This window comes from Psammomys obesus, unplaced genomic scaffold (genome assembly GCF_907164565.1).
Source record: "Psammomys obesus unplaced genomic scaffold, mPsaObe1.curated_primary_1811, whole genome shotgun sequence".
NCBI classification, from domain to species: domain Eukaryota; kingdom Metazoa; phylum Chordata; class Mammalia; order Rodentia; family Muridae; genus Psammomys; species Psammomys obesus.
The window spans coordinates 9,241,336-9,263,666 of NW_026596256.1; the positions used below are offsets into that span (position 1 = coordinate 9,241,336).

At 37.9% G+C, this 22,331-nt stretch overlaps 1 protein-coding gene across 1 annotated transcript in view; it reads left to right on the plus strand.

Annotated features, from left to right (window-relative positions):
- Positions 1-22,331, plus strand: part of LOC129668795 (arylacetamide deacetylase-like 2) — a 54,615-nt gene that overhangs the window by 1,041 nt on the left and 31,243 nt on the right. The gene's annotated exons all lie outside the window — the stretch shown is intronic.

Consider the following 22,331-nt stretch of genomic DNA (forward strand, 5'->3'; position numbering starts at 1 on the left):
CTGTCTGGATTTTTCAATAGTCTGTTTTCATACCCCATCTGTAAAATCAGTTGGAAAAACTGCACTGTGTACTTATGAGCAGATTAGAAGTGCATATTTTGACACACTCCCTGACATGTCTCAAAGACCCACAGTGGATCAACAGCCACTTCCTGTGATCTAGTGTTTTTATTATCTTTCTTGGTTTTAAGTTGCTGGACTTCAGAGGTTTTTTTTTTTTTTTTCTCCTTCGAAAGTATCTTTTTTATTTTCTTATGAAAACTTTTTAATGCCCTCCAGTAAAACTGAAGCAGGGAGAAAGATAAAACCATCTGCAAGATCAAGTATTCACAATCTTTGAAAAATCATGTAATTTTATTTTATAGAAGTAATGCATAATATTAATAAGGTATACACAGCAGGCATTTTATGTCAAAATTTGATCAAAGTAGTATATCAGTCCATTTATATACATTACAGATTATCGAATGTTCACAAATTTAAGATGTATATATTCACACTACTTCTACTTTAAAAGCACATAAATTGATGAATTTATTAGATATATATCTTTGAAATAAAGTTAGAGTCATACACTCAGGACAGTTCCTGGGAGAGGCTTCCAACTCAATCTGAAGAAATGTGTTTTCCAGAGACAAATGATCAGGGAATTTGTTGTGAGACTTTGCCTCCTAAATGTGCCAAAGTAGATTGGGAAAAGCCCATGCAGCTAACCTTACACAGAGAACTACAAGCAACTAAGGAATGCTGAGTGCAAAAGAAACGGTCTTTCCCAGAGAGGAGTACACCAATTTGTTTTCCAATATCTAATGGTCAGCTCTGAAAACCAAACATATTAATAACATTATACAGACTGAGCAGGTTATACTTAGGAATATATGTACATATATATCCACATACGTATGTAATAAAAGTTAGTGAAAATGGTGACATGTACATGAAAGAGAATAAGCAGCTGTATATGAGAAGGCTTGGGGGATAGAAGGATTAAGGAGCATTGTTTTTGTTTTTGTTTTTTTAAATTTTTTATTAATTACACTTTATTCATTTTTTATCCCCCCATAAGCCCCTCCCTCCTCCCCTGCCGATCCCACCCTCCCTCCCCTTTCTACATGCATGCCACTCCCCAAGTCTACTGATAGGGGAGGTTCTCCTCTTCTTTCTGTTCTTACTCTATCAGTTCTCATCAAAATTGGCTGCATTGTCCTCTACTGTGGCCTGGTAAGGCTGCTCCCCCCTCAGGGGGAAGTGATCAACGAGCAGGCCAATCAGATTATGTCAGAGGCAGTCCCTCTTCCCATTACTATGTAACCCACTTGGACACTGAACTGCCATGGGCTACATCTGTGCAGGGGTTCTAGGTCATCTCCAAGAATAGTCCTTGGTTGGAGTATGAGTCTCTGGGAAGTTCCCTGTGTTCACATTATCTTGTTCTGTTGCTCTCCTTGTGGAGTTCCCTTCCCCTCCAGCTCTTACTATTTCCCACTTCTTACATAGAATTCCATTCACTCTGCCCATCAGTTGGCCATCAGGCTCAGCATCTGCTTTGACAGTCTATACTGCAGAGGCTTTCAGAGGCCCTCTGTGGCAGGTTTCAAGGTTGTTTCCTGTTTTCTTCTGGCTTTCAGAGGCCCTCTGTAGCAGGTTCCGAGGTTGTTTCCTATTTTCTTTTTCTTCTGATGTCCATCCTCTTTGCCTTTCAGGATGGGGACTGAACATTTTAGTTAGGGTCCTCTCTTTTGCTTAGTTTGTTTAGATGTACAGATTTTAGTGGGTTTATTCTATATTGTATGTTTATATGAGTGAGTATATACCATGCATGTCTTTTTGCTTCTGGGACAACTCACTCAGGATGATCCTTTCCAGGTCCCACCATTTACCTGCAAATTTCATGATTTCCTTATTTTTCATTGCTGAGTAATACTCCATTGTATAGATGTACCACAGTTTCTGCATCCAGTCTTCAGTTGAGGGGCATCTGGGTTGTTTCCAGCTTCTGGCTATTACAAATAAAGCTGCTACAAACATGGTTGAGCAAAAGTCCTTTTTGTGTACTTGTGCCTCTTTTGGGTATATGCCTAGGAGTGGTATGGCTGGATCTTTAGGTAGCGCTATTCCCAGTTGTCTGAGAAAGTGCCAGATTGATTTCCAGAGTGGTTGTACCAGTTTACATTCCCACCAGCAGTGGAGAAGGGTTCCCCTTTCTCCACAACCTCTCCAGCATGTGTTGTCCCTTGAGTTTTTCATCTTGGCCATTCTGATGGGTGTAAGGTGAAATCTCAGGGTTGTTTTGATTTGCATTTCCCTAATGGCTAATGAGGTTGAGCATTTCTTTAAGTGCTTCTCTGCCATTCGATATTCCTCTACAGAGAATTCTCTCTTTAGCTCTGTTCCCCATTTTTTAAGTGGATTACTTGGTTTGCTGCTTTTCAGCTTCTTTAGTTCTTTATATATACTGGATATGAGTCTTCTGTCAGATAAAAGGTTGGTGAAGATTCTTTCCCAATCTGTAGGCAGTCACTTTGTTTTGATGACAGTGTCCTTTGCTTTACAGAAGCTTTTCAATTTCATGAGATCCCATTTATTGATTGTTGCTCTTAGAGCCTGTGCTGTTGGTGTTCTGTTCAGGAAGTTTTCTCCTGTACTAATGAGTTCTAGGGTATTCCCCACTTTTTTTTCTAGCCGATTTAATGTGTCTGGTTTTATGTTGAGGTCTTTGATCCACTTGGACTTCAGTTTTGTGTAGGGTGATAAGTATGGATCTATTTTCATTTTTCTACATGTAGACATCCAGTTGGACCAGCACCATTTGTTGAAGATGCTATCTTTTTTCCATTGTATGGTTTTGGCATCTTTGTCAAAAATCAGGTGTCTGTAAGTGTGTGGGTTTATTTCTGGGTCTTCTGTTCGATTCCATTGATCCACCATTCTGTTTCTATGCCAGTACCATGCAGTTTTTATAACTGTTGCTCTATAGTACAGCTTGAGATCAGGGATGGAGATACCTCCAGAAGATCTTTTATTGTAGAGGATTGTTTTAGCAATTCTCGGTTTCTTGTTATTCCATACGAAGTTGAGAATTTTTCTTTCCAGGTCTGTAAAGCATTGTGTTGGCAATTTGATGGGAATTGCATTAAATCTGTAGATTGCTTTTGGTAAAATGGCCATTTTTACTATGTTAATCCTGCCAAGCCATGAGCATGGGAGATCTTTCCATCTTCTCATATCTTCCTTTAATTCTTTCTTCAGAGACTTGAAATTTTTTTCATACAAGTCTTTGACTTGCTTGGTTAGGGTTACACCAAGGTACTTTATGTCATTTGTGGCTATTGTGAAGGGTGTTGTTTCTCTAATTTCTTTCTCAGCCCTTTTGTCTTTTGTATACAGGAGTGCTACTGATTTTTTTGAGTTAATTTTGTATCCGGCCACTTTGCTGTCTGTGTTTATCAGCTGTACGAGTTCCCTGGTAGAGTTTTTGGGGTCACTCATATATACTATCATATCATCTGCCAATAGTGATAATTTGACTTCTTCCTTTCCCATCTGTATCCCCTTGATCTCCTTCGACTGTCTTATTGCTCTAGCAAGGACTTCCAGCACTATGTTGAAGAGATATGGAGAGAGTGAGAGCCTTGTCTTGTCCCTGATTTCAGTGGGATTGCTTTAAGTTTCTCTCTGTTCAGTTTGATGTTGGCTATAGGCTTGCTGTATATCGCCTTTACTATGTTTAGATATGTGCCTTGTATCCCTGATCTCTCCAGTACTTTAAACATGAATGGATGTTGGATTTTGTCAAATGCTTTTTCAGCATCTAGGGAGATTATCATGTGTTTTTTTCTTTCAGTTTGTTAATATGGTGGATCACATTGATGGATTTCCGTATATTGAACCACCCCTGCATACCTGGGATAAAGCCTACTTGGTCATAGTGGATAATATCTTTGATGTGTTCTTGGATCCGGTTTGCAAATACTCTGAACACAAGTCTACCACAGAGAATACACCAGGCTACTTTTACCCAAAATATGCCTTTTTTTCTTAATGTCATATAAACACAGAGATAATAGGAATATTATTAGAATATAGGAGAGTGTGACAGAGACACAGAATGTGTGGCAGATGGGAAAATGCTACCTAATTCATTGCTGCAGAATGGCTCTCTGCTTTTCCATCTACATACCTACACTTCATATTCTTAGAGTGCATCATTCTCTGGGTCTTCCTGGAATGGCGTCTTTCTCTACTAAATAATCTTTCACTGTGTTTACTGGACAATTAAAGAAGAGGTGAATGAGTCAGTGCCTTTCAGTAGAGAAACTGCTACATCTTCTTTGAATTTTTTATAAATCAAACTTAGATAATGACTAACACATCTTCATCAAAAACACACAATTGTTGAAGTTGACTTTTATTTTCTTAAGTTTCAAAATAGAATGTTAATGTAAATATATATATATATATATATATATATGCCTTTTATCATATAGGCACATATAGGAAATACATGAGTTCTTAAACTGTCCATCCTAGTGATTGAATAAAACCAACTGGATTTCAATTGATATGTAGTTTGTCATTGCCATAACTGAATTATTGCAGCTCAGATAGTTTCCACTAAAAGTACATTTTAAACACACTTCATGAATTAAAAATTAATAGATTTGATAAAATAACTTAGAAAAATTAAGTACTGAGGAGTAATCCATTCAAATTATATACAGTATAACATGCAAAAGCACACAAATTTTATCTTTTCATACTTTTTTATTTTGGAGATTCTAATGTAATCACAACATTTCTTCCTTCATGTTTCTATCTACATATCTTCCCGTATACCCAGGAGTGTTCTTTTTATACTCCTATTAATCATTATTGCATGAATATATGTATTTTATGTACATATGTTCGTAAATATAACCTGTTCCATCTGTGTAACGTTTCTTGTATGAATGTTATAAGACTGACCGTTCGGTATTGGCTACACAGTATTTCCCCGGGGAATATCAGCTCTGCTGCTCTCAGCCTTCCTTACTTTCCTGTAGTTATCTGTGTGCAGCTGAGGCCTGTCTACGTGTCTACACTGGTACATCTATTGCCTTCATTCCTACTTTGTATTTCCCTCCCCACTTTCTCATTTCCCCTAATTACTTGTGCCCTCCTATTGCCTATCTCCCTTCTTCTGTATTTACATCCATTTCTCTTCCTAAAGAGAACCCTTTTCCATATAAGCATTAAATGAGGTTAGCTCTTATATAGACACTTAATTGTTTGTTTCTCTTTTTCTCAGTGGTAGAATGCTACTCTGTAGCATTAGCATTCATTATATAGGGAAGTGTATGTTGACAAGCATCATTCAATAATGTCTTGAATTTAATCCAATAAAATATGGAGAGTATCTACATTTGTTTCATGATTGGAGCTAAGAAATATATAACAGTTAAATTTATAATGACACATTTATTTGATTTAAAGTTTCTTTATAATTAGACATAATAATGAAATTTTTTTAAATTTTATTTTTTAAAACAATCTTAATTTTTAACTATATATTGATGGTATGCTTCCCTCCCCCAAGTCCAGATGTTCTCCACTTCCTACCCAGACAACTTTAACCTCTTTATCAAAAACCAAACAAAGACTCAATACCAAAAGAAAACCAAATAAAACAAGATATTAAAAAAAGAAAACAAAACAAAACCCCCATAAAAGCTTTAACAAAATAAAAACACAAAAAACTGTGGAGCTGATTATATGCTGGCCAACTACTCATAACATAAAGCCTGACTTGGAGTGATTGATATACCCAGAGTCACTCCATTGGAAAAAATGGATTTTCCATCTCTCAGCAAGTATAAATAACAATTCAGTTGTTAATCTTTACCTAGTGGCAAGGTTTTCATTTGTTTTAAAAAAATATAACAAAATAAAATATAAAAAGATCGAACAAAAACTCACATTTTGTCCAAATGGGACATAACAAACCAAAAGAAGGAAAAACACTCAAGTAAAGACACAAGAATCAGAGACCCACTCATTTACACACTCATAAATCACATGAAAAAGCAACAAAAACATAAAATGGAAGCCATACATAGATTTAGAGGTCCTGGTACAGATCTGGGCAGGCACTATGTATAGTGCCATAGTCTCTGTGAGTTCATGTGAGCTTTGATCATGTTGGTATAGAGGTTCTTGTTATCTTGATGTCCTGGATTCCTTCTGGCTGTGATAACATTTATGTTCCCTCTTATACAAAGATCCCTGAGTTCTGAGGAAAGGGATTTTATGGAAACATACAGAGTATTCAAAGAACTCTCACACTCTGTAATGTTTGACTTTGGGTCTTTAGCAATGGGCTCTTTCTGTGACTTTATTGAGAACAAAGTAGAGTCTGTGTATTGACTAAAAATATGAATTAAATATAAATACTTTAATCTCATTCTGTTCAACTTGTATCCCCCTTGATAATCTTCAGTTGTCTTTTTTTTGTTGTAGCTAAGACTTCAAGTGGTATATCAAATATTTCTGGAGACAACAACACTGTTTTGTTACTGATTTTAATAGGACTGTTTTGAGTTTCTCTCCCTTTTTTATGATGGCTATATTTTCTTGCTCTAAATTGTCTTTATTATGTTTAGATATGTTTCTTGTATCTCTAATCTCTCCACAACTTTTATCATGAAGAGTTGTTGGATTTTCGTCAAAGGCTATTTTGTCATCTGATGAGATTATTATTTATTTTTTCTTTCTGTTTCTTTATATGGTGAGTGACATTTATTGATTTTTGTGTGTTAATCATCCTTGAATGTCTGAGATGAAACCAACTTAACATGGTGGATGATCTTTTTGATGTGTTCTTGGATTTGTTTTATAAGGATTTTGTTAAATATTATGGAATCCATTTTTATAAGTGAAATCATTCTGTAATTTATTTCTTTGTTGGATGTTAATGTCTTTTGTGTGTGAGGGTAACTGTGGCCTCTTAAGATGAATTGTGCAATGTTCTTTCTTTTTCTATTTTGAAGAATATTTTGAGGAGAATTGGCACTAATTCTTTTTTGAAAGTCTGACAGAATTTTGCACTAAAATATCTAGCTCTGAGAATTCCTTTTATTTATTTTTATTGGGAGATATTTAATTCATACTTCTATTTCACTAGGGGATACTGGTAAGAACCTAATGAAAAATTATCTATTTGTTTTAGAATTATAATTTTCTGAATTTCCTTGGTGTCTGCTGTTTTGAACCCCATTTTCATCTCTAATTTTCTCAATTTAGATGCTCTCTTATTGCCTTTTAGTTAGTTTGGATAAGGGTTTTTGTATTTTGTTCATTTTTTTTCCACAGAACCACTTTTGTTTCATTGATTCTTTGTATCATTTTCTTTGTTTCTGAGTTTGATTACTTCTTACATTATAATCCTCTTGAGTATGATTACTTCTTTTTGGTCTAAAGGTTTCAGGTGTACTGCTAAGTTGATTGTATGAGATCTCTCCATTTTTTTGATGTAGGCACTTAGTCCTATAAATTTGTCTTTTAGAACTGCCTTCATTGAGTCCTGTACATGTGGATATGTTGTGAATTCATTCTTCTTCAGTTCTAAAAAATATTTCATTTCTTTATTAATTTCTGTCTTGACCCATTTTTCATTCAGTATAGAATTATTTAGTTTCCATGAGTTTGTTAGCTTTCTGTTGTTTCTATTGTTAATATCCAGCTTTACTCCATGATAGTCAGATGGGATACAGCTTGTGATTTTGATTTTCTTGCATCTGTTGAGCCTTGGATGAGTATGTAATATACTTCTTTATCTCTTTTAATTAGATGTGGTTGGAAGTCTATTTTGCTATAAGATAAAATGGCCAAACTTCCTTTTTTCTTAGGTCCATTTGATTGGAATATCTTTTTCCAATTCTTTTCCCTGAGGTGATGTCTATCCTTGGTACATTTCTTAGAGGCAACAGAAAGATGGGTCCTTTTTCCTTATCAATTCGGTTAGTATGTTTGTTTTCACTGGGGAATTGAGACAACTCGTGTTGTGAGAAATTGATGACCTACAATTATTAATTCATGTTATTTTATTGTTGTTGTTTGTGGTGGTGTTGATTGTAATGGTGGTAGTGTGTATGTCCTTTTGACTTTTCTTGACCTTAGGTTTTGTTTTATTGAATATAGTTAACCTCTGTACACTGGACCTTACCATTTGACACCTTCTGTAGACCTGTTTATATGTATGTATGTATGTGTGTGTATATATATTTGGGTTTAGTTTTTATCATGGAATGTCTGTTTTATCACAAAACGCCCAAATTTGGTTTATTATTATAGAATGCCTATTTCCTTCAACTATGGTGATAGAATATTTTGCTGAGTATATTAGCCTGGGCATAGTATCTGTGATCTCTTAGAGTCTGTAGAACATCTGTTCATGTCCTTCTCCTTCTAAGGTGTCCATTGAGAAGTCAGTTGTAATTCTAATAGTTCTGCCTTTATGTGTTATTTTTCCTTTTTCCCTTGCAGGTTTTGATATTATTTCTTTTTTTCTGTACATTTAATGTTTTGTTATTATGTGCCAAGGGAACTTTCTTTTCTGGTCTAGTATGTTTGGTGTTCTGTATGCTTCTGTACTTTGATAGGCATTTTTTTCTTTATGTTCAGAAAAAAATTTCTTCAATAATTTTGTTCAAGTATTTTTCTGTACATTTTTTACTGTATTTCTTTTATTTTTTTCTCTTTCTATTATTTTTAACTTGGTCTTTTCATAGTATTTTGGGTTTCCTGGACATTTTGAGGTAGGAATTATTCATATTTAACATTTTCTTTGGTCGGTGTGTCCATTTATCCTATATGTCTTCAATGCCTATGATCTCTCTTCTATAACTTGTGCCCATTTATTCTATTCTTTTAATTTTTGAGATTCTGTGTTCTATCTCTTGTATTCTGCTGGTGAAGGTTTTTTCTGTAATTCCTGTTCAAGTTTCTAAATCATATGAAAGGGGAGGAGGTCCTCCCCTATCAGTGGACTTAGAAAGGGGCAGGGAAGAGATGAGGGAGGGAGGGTGGGACTGGGGAGGGAATGAGGGATACAGAATTAACAAAATGTAACTAATGAGAAAAATAAAATTTAAAAAATTATATTTTCTGATTTTCCTCAGTTTTTGTTTTTCTTCATTGATTTCTCTGTGTGCTTTCTGGTCTTGAGCAGTTTTACCCATTTTCTTTCAGTTTTTGCGTTTTCATAGATTTAGATTTTTCTTTTTTATTTATTTCTTTTTTATTACAATTTATCCATTTTGTATCCAGCTCTAGACGCCTCCCTTGTCCCCCCCCACTCCTACCCTTGCTCCCTTTTTTCCTTCCATGCTCCTCTTCCAGTCCTCTGATAGGGGAGGTCCTCCTCCCTTCCATCTGACCCTAGCTTATCGGTTCTCTTCACGGCTGGCTTCATTGTCTTCCTTAGTGGCCTGGCAAGGCTACACCACCAACTCCCCAGGGGAAGGTGATCAAAGAGCCAGCTATTGAGTTCATTACTAGGGAACCCACTTGGAGACTGAATTGCCATTGGTTACATCTGTGAAGGGGAACCTGATGTCCCTCCACTGAGGAATGGATATAGAAACTGTGGTACATTTACACAATGGAATACTACTCAGCAATTAAAAACAAGGAAATAATGAACTTTGCATGCAAATGGTGGGAACTAGAACAGATCATCCTGAGTGAGGCAATTCAGAAACAGAAAGACCACACATGGTACATACTGTACATACTCACTTATAAGTGTATATTAACCATATAATATAGGATAAACATACTAAAATATGTACACCTAAAGAAGCTAATCAAGAAGGAAGAGGTAGGATGGTCAATCCTCATTAAGAAAGGCAAGTAGGATAGATATTGGAAGAGGGAGAAAACAGGGAACAGGATAGAAGCCTATGACAGAGGGCCTCTGAAAGACTCTACCCAGCAGGGTATTGAAGCAGATGCCGAGAATCATAGCCAAATTTTGGGCAGAGTGCAGGGAATCTTACAAAAGAAAGTAGAGATAGAAAAGAGGGGATAGGAGCTCTGCAAGAAGAGCAACAGAACCAAAAATTCTGGGCCCAGGGGTCTTTTCTTGAGACTGACACTCCAAAAAAGGACCATGCATGGAGAAAACCTAGAATTAGTATTTTTAAAAGAAATTTATTCACTCATCTTTAAAAACTTTTATCATGTTCATAAAGTCTGTTTATGGTCTTTTTTTTCTTGTAATTCAGCTATGTCAGAGTATTTAGGGACTGTTTGATAAAGTTGAATGGCCCTTATGTATACATATTGTCCTGGAAGTTTTCATTATGTTTTTATGTTGGCATGTAGGGCTCTGGGACTGGAAAAATTATAAATCTAGGTGCTGCTATCTGATCTTCTCTTTATTTGTGGGTGTTTTTTTCTTCAGTTTGTGTTTCTTCTTAGAGTAGTGTGGTTTCTGTGTGGCCCAGTGGGAGAACTTTGGGATCCTGATAGTTTTGGGCACCAAAAGTTCTAAGCAAAATGTGTTTTTATGTATTGCATCCTTAGGTCTGGGAAAGGAAATGGACTATGGACAGTTGAAGGGCTTCATGAGAAGAAGGAAAGCATGGTGTTCAACCACAACCTGCTTACTTAGTTCTCCAGGAATGTGAGCAGATAGTGAGGAGAGAGTGCAGCAGAAGTTCTGCTAAAGATCTGGGTTGAGATTGTGAGATTGTGTTTGGATGAATGGAGGGAGAGATGAATATTGGTCCTTGGTGTACTTCCTTTCCTTTTTTGAATCTCCTGCTGAAGTTGGCCCCTGGAACAGAGCAATGGATGGGGGGTTGTAGGAAACTTGGAGGGGAGATCTGTGTGATCCACTGAAGACAGGTACAGGAGGGGAAGTGAGACCACAGCAAGTCTGCTGCAGAGCTGGGAATGAGACTAGGGGATTGGACTGGGATAAATGGAAGCAGAGGTGAAGATTTGCAGGTAGCCTATGCGCTTTTATGGAAGCAGTTGTCTGTGGGTTCCTATAGAGAATATTGGTCAATGGATATATTTCCGTAATATTGGGGAAATAATTTCAGAGTGAGTCTCATTAATAACTAAGAGATGGGATTCAAATGTTTCTGAGAGTATATTTTACATTTTAATGAGCTTGAAATAAACAATGAATAATGTATATATGTTTAAAACAAAATCTTGGAAGGGGGTGGAGACAAGATAGCGACTAGCACACACAGTTTCTGAGCAGTGGAATAGCTAAACTTCTGAGTTGGTGAATGGAAGGACCTCTAACCCAGGAAAACAACGGTGAGGCTTTCTAAACAACAAGGAACATCGCAGGAGGTGAAAACTTTGGTCTCGGGTCACCCAGGGACTTGTTTGGGGAAGGAGAGAAATGATCCTTTGATCTCACCACACTCCCCTCCCCCAGACATCCCTCCTCCTCAGCACAGCAGACTCTTCTGTCTTTCTCAGCACAGACCTAACTGTCTGGGGCCTGCACCCGCCCTTTAGCAGCAAAGGCCAGAAGTATGTGTCCAGGAGTCGCAGATTCGCGTTGGGGCTGCACCATCCATCCTGGGCCCAAGTCTGCTAGACGCCATACTAGCTCCGCAGGAGCACGGATCACTGACGGTACGACCCGCCCAATCCCACAGTGACAGAGAATATGCTATATACTCACCAAAACCAGACAGAAACGCCATAAAAGCTAGACACACCAGGCGCTGGGCCTCCCAAGCTTGGAGAGCATAGTGAAGAGACCCCAGGACTTCCCAGAAAGCATCGGGACTGGGACTAGCGACCCAGTCTCCAGTTACAGCAGGACTTTCTAACCTGGCAGCTGAGCAGCACTGAGCTGGCGGGGCATATCAGCCCTCCAGTTTAAGACTAACCAGGGCCAAACCAGAGAACAGAGAGCCTGCTTACCCCGATCCCTACTGATGTGACCACCCTGAAATCTCCAGCTGCAGCAAGACCTCAGAACCTGGCAGTGACAGCAGCACAGAACTGGCAGAGCACATCAAAGAAGCAGGGCCAAACCAGAGAGCAGAGAGTCCGGATATCCTGATCTCTGCCAAGTGACCTGCCTGTAAGTGAGTGCACCCTTGAGAATCTGCAGATCCCCAGATCCTGGGTCCTTCTAAAACAGAAGCCAGGCATCGAACCCCCTCCCACCCACATACCCACTTTGTGAAATAGAGGGGCACTAGGGACATTGGTGTTCCTGCTCTGTGGGTCTAATTGAGGAGTTAAGGCAGTTAATGCCAGAAATTGCACTGCGATCATCACTAGCGCCTGCGACATATACATTGCAGAGCCCCCACACACACTCAAGGGTTCAACATTAGCCATCACTCTGTCCCTCGAGACACACGTCCATGCACACTTACACACACACACACACACACACACACACACACACACACGCACGCTTGCATTTTCCCCGTTTGTGCCTGCGTACTTTTCTCCCACAGATACAGCTAGTCCTCAGCACATGCTGAGAGTTCTCAGCTTCCTGAAGAACTCTCCAGATGCCAGAAAGAGACAGTACCAGTCTGATCAGCAGAATCCAAAAACAAACAGGGAAGGTCTCAGATAAGCCAATGGCCAGGGGTAGGCGAAAGAACACTTCCAACATAAATCAGGACATCATGACTTCACCAGAAAACATCAAAATCGATGGATACTCCAATTCATCAGAAGCACAGGAAAATGACCTTAAAGCCATGCTTGCTCAATTATTTGAGGCTCATAAGGAGGAAATGAACAAATCTTTCAAAGAGTTGGCCAGTCAATTGGAGGTAAAGAAAGAAGAAATAGACAAAACCCTTAAAGAAACACAGGCAAACATAGCCAAACAAATAGAGGCAAAAGTAGAGAAAAAATTAGTGGCATACAAAAAGGAAATGAACAAAGAAATAGAGTCCATTGTAGAGAGACAGGAATCCAAATTCAAACACATGGAAGAAATGGTGCAAGGCATGAAAACAGAATTAGAGTCAATAAAGAAAACACAAAATGAGAAAACTCTTGAGCTGGAGAACTTGGAGAAAAGATCAGGAACCACAGAAGTAAGAATCACCAACAGAATACAAGAGATGGAAGAGAGAATCTCTGGAGCTGAAGACACACTTGCAGAAATTGATACTTCTCTCAAAGAAAAAGTAAAATCAGAAAAGTTCCAATCACAAAATATCCAAGAAATCAAGGATGTTAGGAAAAGAAAAAAATCTAAGAATAATAGGAATTGATGAAAAAGAAGACTCCAGGCTCCAAGGTCCAGAAAATATTTTCAAGAAAATCATAGAAGAAAATTTTCCCAACTTAAAGAAAGAGATGTCCATAAATATACAAGAGGCCTACAGAACTCCAAATAGACTAGACCAGAAAAGAAACACATCATGTCACATCATAGACAAAACACTAAATCTACAGAACAAAGAAAAGATATTAAAAGCAGCAAGGGAAAAAGGCCAAGTAACATATGAAGGTAGACCTATCAGAATCACACCGGACTTCTCATCAGAAACTATGAAAGCCAGAAGGGCCTGGGCAAGTATCATGGAGACTCGAAGAGATCACAAATGTCAACCCAGACTACTATACCCTGCAAAGCTTTCAATCAACATAGATGGAGAAAAAAAATATTCCATGACAAAATAAATTTACACAATATCTACACAGCAAACCAACCCTACAGAAGATACTAGAAGGAAAACTCCAATCCAACGAAAACGAGTTCACCCAAGAAAACAGGGCATACAGATAATATCCCAACAAAAATGAAAAGAAAACAAGCAATGAAACAGGGTTAGATCACTGACTCCATTACGAAAGGAACTAACATGCATTGGTCACTATTATCTATCAATATCAATGGACTCAAATCACCAATAAAAAGACACAGGCTAACAGAATCGTTACGGAAACAGGATCCAACATTCTGTTGCATCCAAGAAACACACCTATGCAACAAAGATAAACGCTACGTCAGAATAAAGGGCTGGAAAACTGTTTTTCAAGCAAATGGTTCCAGAAAACAAGCTGGATTAGCCATCCTAATATCTAATAAAATACACTTTCAACCCAAGTTAATCAAAAAAGATAAGAAGGGCCACTATATTCTCATCAAAGGAAAAATCCACCAAGAGGACATCACAGTCTTGAATATCTATGCCCCAAATACAAGAGCACCGACATTTGTAAATGAAACATTATTAAAGCTTAAATCATACATTGATCCTAATACCTTAATAGTAGGAGACTTCAACACTCCACTCTCACCAAGGGACAGATCAACTAGACAGACACCGAATAGGGAAATAAAAGCACTCACAGAATCCCTAAATCAAATGGACCTAATAGATGTCTACAGATCTTTTCACCCAAACTCAAAAGAGTACACCTTCTTTTCAGCACCACATGGAACCTTCTCCAAAATAGACCATATAGTGAGTCACAAAGCAAGCCTCAACAGATACAAAAGGATTGAAATAATCCCTTGTATACTATCTGACCACCATGGACTAAAGCTAGACATCAACAACAAAAAGCTGACACACACATGGAAACTGAACAACTTACTACTCAATGACAGCTGGGTTAAGGAAGAAATAAAGAAAGAAATTAAAGACTTCCTAGAATTCAATGAAAATGAAGGCACGACATACCCAAATTTATGGGACACATTGAAAGCAGTGCTCAGAGGAAAATTTATAGCACTAAGTGCCTTCAAGAAGAAATTTGTAACATCACATACAAGTACTTTAATGGCCCAACTGAAAAACTTAGAAAAAAAAAGAAGCAGATACACCCAAGAGGAGCAGACGGCTGGAAATAATCAAACTAAGGGCTGAAATCAATCAATTAGAAACAAATAAAACTATTCAAAGAATCAATGAAACAAAAAGCTGGTTCTTTGAGAAAATCAACAAGATAGACAAACCCTTAGCCAAACTAAACTAAAAAGCAGAGAGAAACCATACAAATCAGCAAAATCAGAAATGAAAATGGGGACATAACCACAGACACTGAGAAAATCCAAACAATTATTAGGTCATACTACAAACGCCTATATGCCACAAAATTTGAAAATCTAAATGAAATGGATAATTTTCTTGACAGATTCCATCTACCAAAACTAAGTCAAGATCAGGTAGAAAGACTGAATAGCCCTATATCTCCCAAGGAAATTGAAGCAGTCATTAACAGTCTCTCCTCCAAAAAAAGCCCTGGGCCAGATGGCTTCAGTGCAGAATTCGACAAGACCTTCAAAAAAGTGCTAACACCAATTCTTATCAAACTATTCCACAAAATAGAAACAGAAGGAACACTACCAAACTCATTCTATGAGGCCACAGTCACCTTGATACCTAAACCACACAAAGATCCAACAAAAAAAGAGAACTTCAGACCTATCTCCCTTATGAATATTGATGCAAAAAATACTCAATAAAATACTTGCAAACCGAATCCAAGAACATATCAAAGATATCATCCACCACGACCAAGTAGGCTTCATCCCAGGCATGCAAGGGTGGTTCAACATACGGAAAACCATCAATGTAATTCACCACATAAACAAACTGAAGGAGAAAAACCACATGATCATCTCCTTAGATGCCGAAAAAGCATTTGACAAAGTCCAACACCCATTCATGTTTAAAGTCTTGGAGAGATCAGGGATACAAGGCACATACCTAAAGATAGTAAAGGCAATATACAGCAAGCCTATAGCTAACATCAAACTCAATGGAGAGAAACTTAAATCAATCCCACTGAAATCAGGGACAAGACAAGGCTGCCCATTGTCTCCATATCTCTTCAACATAGTACTTGAAGTCCTAGCCAGAGCAATAAGAAAACCAAAGGAGATCAAGGGGATACAAATTGGAAAGGAAGAGGTCAAAGTGTCACTATTTGCAGATGATATGATAGTATACATGAGCGACCCCAAAAATTCAACCAGAGAACTCCTTCAGCTGATAAACACCTTCAGCAAAGTGGCAGGATACAAAATAAACTCAAAAAAATCAGAAGCCCTCCTGTTTACCAAAGACAAAAAGGCCGAGAAAGAAATTAGGGAAACAACACCCTTCACAATAGCCACTAATAACATAAAGTACCTTGGGGTGACTCTAACCAAGCAAGTGAAAGCCCTGTTTGAGAAAAACTTCAAGTCTCTGAAGAAAGAAATCGAAGAAGATCTCAGAAGATGGAAAGATCTCCCGTGCTCATGGATTGGTAGGATTAACATTGTGAAAATGGCCATACTGCCAAAAGCAATCTACAGATTCAATGCAATTCCCAGCAAAATACCAACTGAATTCTTTACAGACCTTGAAAAAAAAGATTCTCAGCTTCATATGGAGAAACAAAAAACCCAGAATCTCCAAAACAATCCTGTACAACAACAGATCATCTGGAGGTATCTCTGTCCCCGATCTCAAGCTGTACTACAGGGCAACAGTAATAAAAACTGCATGGTATTGGCATAGAAACAGAAAGGAGGATCAATGGAACCACATAGAAGACCCAGAAATAAACCCACATACCTATGAATACTCGATATTTGACAAAGAAGCCAAATCCATTCAATGGAAAAAAGACAGCATCTTCAACAAATGGTGCTGGACCAACTGGATGTCTATATGCAGAAAAATGAAAATAGATTCATATTTATCACCCTGCACAAAACTAAAGTCAAAGTGGATCAAGGACCTCAACATAAAACCATATACTCTAAATCAGTTGGAAAAAAAAGTGGGGAACAGCCTAGAACTCATTGGCACAGGAGACAACTTCCTAAACAGAACACCAACAGCACAGGCTCTAAGAGCAACAATCAATAAATGGGACCTCATGAAACTGAAAAGCTTCTGTAAAGCAAAAGACACTGTCATCAAAACAAAACGACAGCCTACAGATTGGGAAAGAATCTTCACCAACCCTTTTTCTGACAGAGGGCTAATATCCAGTATATATAAAGAACTAAAGAAGCAGAAAAGCAACAAACCAAGTAATCCCATTAAAAAATGGGGAACGGAGCTAAACAGAGAATTCTGGAAAGAGGAACATCGAATGGCAGAGAAACACTTAAAGAAATGCTCAGCTTCATTAGCCATTAGGGAAATGCAAATCAAAACGACCCTGAGATTTCATCTTACACCCATCAGAATGGCCAAAATGAAAAACTCAAGTGATAACACATGCTGAAGAGGTTGTGGAGAAAGGGGAACCCTCCTCCATTGCTGGTGGAAATGTAAACTAGTACAACCACTTTGGATGTCAATCTGGCTCTTTCTCAGACAGTTAGGAATAGTGCTACCTCAAGATCCAGCTATACCACTCCTAGGTATATACCCAAAATTTGCTCAAGTACACAAGGACATTTGTTCAACCATGTTTGTAGCAGCTTTATTTGTAATAGCCAGAACTTGGAAACAACCCAGATGTTCATCAACAGAGGAATGAATACAGAAATTGTATTTTTACACAATGGAATACTACTCAGCAATCAAAAAGGAGGAAATCATGAAATTTGCAGGCAAGTGGTGGGATCTAGAAAAGATCATTCTGAGTGAAGTATCCCAGAAGGAGAAAGACAAACTTGGTATATACTCGCTTATATAGACCTACAAGATATGATAAACATAATGAAATCTACACACCTAAAGAAGATAATCAAGAAAGTGGACATGGGCAAAGATGATCAATCCTCATTTAGAAAGAAAAATGGGATGTGCATTGAAGGTATGACAGGAATCTACCGCAAAAGGCATCTGAAAGACTACCTAGCAGTGTTTCAAAGCAGACACTAAGACTCATAACCAAACCCTCGGCAGAGTGCAAGGAATCATATGAAAGAAGGGAAGTTAGTATGATATGGAAAGGATAAGAGCTCTACATGGACCAAATATGTCCGGGCACAGGGTCTTTTCTGAGACTGACACTCATATGGACCATCTATGGATATAACCGAGAACTTCTGCTCAGATGTGGCCCTGGGTAGCTCAGTAACCAAGTAGTTTTCCAAAGTAAGGGGAACAAGGACTATTTCTAACAGGATCTCAAGGTCAGGCTCCTTGACTCCCCCCCACCCCCCGGGGGAGGAGCAGTCCTGTTAGGCCACAGAGGAGGACTCTACAGCCATCCCTGAAGATACCTGATAAAACAGGGTCAAATGAAAGGGGAGGAGGTCCTCCCCTATCAGTGGACTTGGAAAGGGGCAGGGAGGAGACCAGGGAGGGAGTGTGGGGTTGGGGAGGGAATGAGGGAGCGGGATACAGCGGGAACACAGAGTTAACAAAATGTAACTAAAAAGAAAAATAAAATAAAAAAAAGTACTTTGCATCCTGCTGGAGGAGAAAAATAATTATCACCTGGCTCAAGCCTTGTGCCCAATAACAGTGACTTACCAGCAATACACACTGGTGCAAGGCTGGCACAACTGTTATGAGAGTAACCAGCCCCTTTTTGATTAGATTTAAGAACCACTCTGTGAGATAAAACGAATATCTGATGCTGCTAAAGCGAATGAGAATCTGAGAGTAGGGCCCTAAGGTAAACTTAATCCTATTATTCTGATAAAGGAACACACAATAAAATGACTCCTAATGACATATTGCTACACCCATATATCAGAGTATCTCTAACCCCTCATCAGAGAAACTTCTTCTTGTAGTAGATGTCAATTAACTAGAGACCCACAACTGGACAATGAGAGAAGAGTGAAAGACTTTGGAACACTCAGTTCTACGTGGAACCTTAGCAAACCCCTTTTTTCAAAGTTCAGAAATTTATTCAGGAGAAGGAACAAAAAGATTGTGAGAACCAGAGTGGATAGTTACAAGGAAACAGCATCACCTAGATATAACAGGATTGATACAAATACGAGCTCACAGGTACTATGACAACAAACACAAGACCTGCACAGTTTCAAACCAGGCAAGATCTCAGCATGGAGAAGAAATTGACACAAGGTTCTACTACTACCCAAGAAGCTGTTTGCAATTGATACCTACATGCTGAGAAAGGGAAAATCAATTTTTCCCAATAGGCATTGCTGGATATAGCTTTTGTTTGGTTTGTTTGTTTTGTGTTACTATTTTGTTCTTCTGTTTGTTTTGATTCGTTTGGGGCTTTTTGTCATTTGTCCCTTTGCTGAGAGAGAGGGAGAAAAAAAAAAAGAATTGAACCTGGGTAGGTGGGAGAATCTGGGAGGAGATGGAAAGGTAGAAGACTATGACAAAATATATTGTATGGAAACATTTTTAATAAAAAAACATCAATTACAGTTAAAAAAAAAAGAGAAAATCTTGTAAATCAGAAGTATATACAGCTATTGGTATAGTATAATGAAACCATTGCCAAAACAAAGGTTGATGAAAATCCAATGTTGTCATGAGAGGACAGGTAGCATCACGTCTGATTCTAAGATTCTTTCTTTCTCAGGCCAGAAGTAGCATGACACTTGGCTTGAACTTAGAGGTCATAATCTCTTCAGAAATCAAAGCCACAGGTTCTATCACGTTCTTACCAAGTAAGTTTTCACACTCTCAATGATCACCACTCACTCATTACTTTCAAGCTGTTCTACGATATGTAACAGTGTAAAAGCGGTTAAGTGAGAGGCAACTTTCTAATGTTGACCTACTGCTAGAATCAAGGTAGGATCAATAATATAACACATAATGAATCAATTTAAAACATCTAAATTCCGTATAAAACAAAACAAAATGAAAATAATTATAATTATTGCTATAAAATGTCATATTTTATAAAGAGCACCACAGGAACTAAGGAGTGGAAAATTCTGTACCATTAGGTTAATAACAATGTTCTGGAAAATAAAAATTTATGGCTCTCATACAAATGTAAAAATAACTGTACTTAATGATTGCATTTTGTCAGGACCTGTTATAACTTCTCCAAAATAATAGACATAATGAAAGTTTTGCAAAGAAACTAAAAAACAATAATGAGGTTTTCCTTTGTTTTCTTTTAAGCCAAGCAGAGATGTAAACTATTTCAAAGACATTAAACCTGATAAATTAAAATCTAGATAGGTAGATGTTTTCTTGGCAACATATAGCTCTTTCTTGATGTCATTTTTCACCCTTAGTCAAAAGAAAGAGACAAAGCTCACTACTTCTCAATCCTAAATTCATGATATATTCTCTCTGTGTACAGAGAAAGATGAGTTGTTAAGCAGAGAGCTTTGGGCAAGTGAAGGTCAGTGCACCAAGTTGAGAATTCAGTTAGAAGCAGGAGTTAGTTCAAGGAAAGAATGTCAAGTCCTGCACCTCACTTAGCTTTTATTTGAAATGTGTGAGAGATGTATTGGGTGATGATTATAGTTTTTTAATGAGAACACACTGCTTTGGTTGACACATACATAAGTTCTCTCAAAATGAGTTATGAATATTACCATGTAAATCAGATTAGCTTTTTAAAGGTGAATAAATTTTGATTGGAAGAGGAAATTAGAGGTAGTTTATGTAGCATTTTAGAATATCTCAGACCAGGGAAGACTGGCTGTCTGGAGATTCCAGACCTATAGAGGTTAGAAGAAGAAGAAATGGAGAGGAAATGGGATGTATATATATGATGAATTGAACTTACTTTATAACTCACCTAGCTCAGTCTCTGATATTTTCCATGTCCTGAAGGTGGAGCACAATGTCTTTAGAGAGTCACACAGCTGAGCTTACTTCTGTCTGAACTCAATTGTGGCTTTTTTTTTTTCTAATTCTACCTGATTTTCACTTTTCTTTGTGCTGGTTTTAGCTTTGAATTCATTTTGTCGTTGTTAAAATATTTGAGTAACGTTCTTTCATTCAGATACATATTGTGTTTATATGATTCTGGGACTTTAGTTTGTCAATCCTGGCTTTGGTGCTGTTTGTGAGGCAACATGAAAATGATTGTTATATTTTATCAGTGATTTTACAACACTCAATTCACAGCCAATTTTGATCTGGCTATTTTGATGTCCTTCTAATATATCCTCCTTCTCAGCCTAGCCACCTTAATAAGCAGGCATGTAGCTATAGTGAAATAGTTTTATTAACTGGACCAACAGACAACTTATAATACAACCTACTAAAATCATGAGCATAAAGTAGGTGTTTATTAGCATTGTCCCCAAACAAATACAAGAGGTGACCTCACATAAAGAGGAACAAGGTATCAAAGGAGATGCTGAGACTCATAGCCAAACTTTGGACAGAGTGCAGGGAATCTTATGTAAGAAGGGGGTATAGGAAGACTTGGGACAGAAGCTCCACAAGTAGAGCAACAAATCAAAAAATTCTGGGCACAGGGGTCTTTTCTGAGACTGGTAATCCAACCAAGGACCATTGGCTGTGCAAGAACCCCTGCACAGATGTAGCCCATGGCAGTGCAGTCTCCAAGTGGATTCCTTAACAATGGAAAACGGGAACTGTCTCTGACATGAACTCAGTGGCTGGCTCTTTGATCACCCTCCTTGAAGGGTAAGCAGCCTTACCAGGCCACAGAAAAAACAATGCAGGCAGTCCTGATGAGACCTGATAGACTATGGTCAGATGGAAGGGGAGAAGGACCTCCTCTATCAGTGACTTGGGGAGTGGCATGGGGGGAAAGTAGGGAGGGATAGTGGGATGGGGACAAATGAGGGAGAGGGCTACACTGGGCATACAAACTGAATAAACTGTAATTTAAAAAAATATAAATAAATTAAAAAAGAGGAACAAGTGACCCTGACCCCTTCAGTATGGTCATCTTTGTCTCAGGATCACTTATCAGTCTTTGTGTCTATAATTTCACTTCACATATGCCTGGAGTTGGGCATCTATGCCCTCTTTTGCTTGTCTGGATTTTTACATTTTCTGTGAAAATCTAAAACCTTTTTCTTCTCTCAACTCATCGAAGCACTCAGGTTTCATTTTATTTCATCATTTCAATTCTCCCTCTTTTCTCGTTTTTCCTTTCTTTATATGTGTTTATACTGTATTATATTTGTTGATACATTCTTAAATTTGTACAGTAGAATCAGTTTTGTTATGGTTTGTATCTATATTTGTTGGTCTTCTGTGGCACAGCCATATCCACTGGAAAGGGTGAAAGCCATGAAACCAGCACAGCTATTGGACGCAGTTCTAGCAAAGTTGAGCTTCATGTTGTGCTCTGTCATTCTGTTTTTCATTTTTAGATTTTGTTTTCTGTGTTTTGAATTCTTGGGAACTTTCTACTTTTTGAATTCTTGGGAATTTTCCTGAGAAAATTACTTCTAAAGTGTGTGTGTGTGTGTGTGTGTGTGTGTGTGTGTGTGTGTGTGTGTG